We start from the raw sequence: 2,176 nt of genomic DNA on the forward strand, positions 1-2,176 counted from the left end.
TATTTACAAAGTCAACTTTTAAAAGGTCACTAAAGATAATTGGGCAATAAACTAGGCAGAAATTGCTTTACAAAAAGAGGGAAAGTCCAAAATATCAGTTTCTGTGGAGAACCCAGAGTACAGTTTTATTCAGAGCAAAGAAAAAAACTTTTGATAATACTAGAAGAATCTCAGCCATAGGTTTGGAATCTGTACTCAAACTACACATGCAACGAAGACAATATTTTGCTAATACAATTATTTTGCTGCTGCATTTGTCTACTGTTAACAGTCATAAATAGCAGTGCAACTAGTATTTGGAACAATCCTTACGGTGTTACAGTGTCAGGCACATTTCACTTCTCTTCACACCGCTGGTTCTCTTTGCATACCTGGGCTTTCTCCTCTTCAGTAAAGTTGTTCTTGATATTGAAGACCTTGTGACTCTCCTCAGGTGTTTTCCCCTTGGTCATATTGGCGACAGTCTTGTGTGTAATATCAAGCAAACCTTTGATGTCTAAGTATAATAGTTTGCAGCCAGAATAAGTTAAAAAAGTGTGCCTTGGTCAGCTTTCAAGATTTACTGGTCCCAAATAGGGATTTTTTGTTTGTTTGCTTTTCTTTGTTCTTGTTATTCTCAGGAGGAGGAGGAGAGTCATTCTTATGGTGAGTGCATCACTGAATGACCTTTTAAAATATTGATGCATTAACATTTGGTAGGGGAACTGTGTCATCATCTCCTTCATCTTCCATTCCCAAATCTTCCATCATGGTCTTGATAGTACAGATTGTTTGGCAATTTCCCCTTCAGCTTCAAGTATTTCTCCATCAGAATTCTGTACCTTAATTGAAGGTGGACCAGAGGCTGACACTAGCGGGGTGGTATCAGCACAGGAGAGAGAAAGGTAGAGGACATGGTCACTTTGTGTGTGTTTTAAAACATGCACAAATTATTTTTAATTTAGAAAAATGTCACTGTGTTAAAGACATTTTTTTCTTCCTTTCCCCCCTCATCACTGTGTTTAAGATATATTCTTAATTGATAATTGATTTCATTATTTCAAAAGACTACATGTTATTTCATACACTCTATCACCAAGTTTTATGTACCTCCCTCCTCTCTCCATGATGGGCACTGAGACTACTTCCTATTCCCCTCCATTACCACAGCATGAACATTCTTGTACATCTCCATTTACGGACATGAGCATATCTTTGGATAAACGGACGCAGGAGTGGAATTACAGGGTCGTGGAGGGGAGTATATGTGTACTTAATTTGGCTAAGTATTTAAAAATTGCTTTCCAGAATAGCTATACCAGTCTATACTCCCATCAGTAGGTCATGAGGGTTCTCATATTCCCATATTCCTACTGACACTGACGTTATTCAGGCTTTTAATTTCAGCCCGTCTGCTGGGCATAAAGTAAAATCTCAGTTTTTAAATATGTATTTATCTGATTACTCATGAGTTTCTTCATATGTTTGCTATTCTTTTACACTTCTCCTTCTGTAAGTTCTCTGTTCATATTTTTTGTTCATTTTTCTGCTGGACTAGCCTGCTCTTTCTTGTTGATTGGCAGTTATTCCTCTTAATTCTAGACTTTAGGCTCTTTCCTAATTTAGACATTGAATATCTTCTTCCATTCTGTTACCGGTCAACATCGTGATCTGCCTTATCAAAAAATTTTAATTCTGAGGTCATTACGCTAATTTTTTTGCTTCCTGGTTTGCTTTCGCAGTTTTAAATGCCTCTCCACCTCTGTCAAAAAGTAGCCTCCTGCATTATCTTTGGACTTTTGCCTTTCATATTTAGCTTTTAATCATCTGAACCCATAATTTTTTTTAAGTTATGATGCCATATTTGAGTGTCAAATCAGCACATAATATATGCACTATGAGCATACCTAGAGGGCTCACAAAAAAGAATCTGACATTGGGGTTTTTCTGGTCAACCCAGGCTATGGATCTTCAGTTATTATGGAGTTTTTGTTTTCTTTGTTTTTAAATTGTGGTAAAATACACACAACATGAAATTTATCATCTTAACCATTTTTAAGTGTGTAGTTGAATCCATTCTTTTGAATATGGTGTGAAGTAGGGATCCAATTTGTTTCTCTGCATATAGGAACCCATTTTTCCAGTACTATCTAAGCATTTTTTCCCTATTGATGTGTAATGCAAATTTCATCTCTTA

At 36.4% G+C, this 2,176-nt stretch overlaps 1 protein-coding gene and 1 pseudogene across 1 annotated transcript in view; one reads left to right on the plus strand and one right to left on the minus strand.

Annotated features, from left to right (window-relative positions):
• DDX4 (DEAD (Asp-Glu-Ala-Asp) box polypeptide 4) overlaps positions 1-2,176 on the plus strand; it is a 95,963-nt gene that overhangs the window by 29,156 nt on the left and 64,631 nt on the right. The gene's annotated exons all lie outside the window — the stretch shown is intronic.
• Positions 336-1,684, minus strand: LOC105819087 (annotated as a pseudogene).

This window comes from Propithecus coquereli, unplaced genomic scaffold (assembly GCF_000956105.1).
Source record: "Propithecus coquereli isolate 6110/MARCELLA unplaced genomic scaffold, Pcoq_1.0 Scaffold47, whole genome shotgun sequence".
NCBI lineage: Eukaryota > Metazoa > Chordata > Mammalia > Primates > Indriidae > Propithecus > Propithecus coquereli.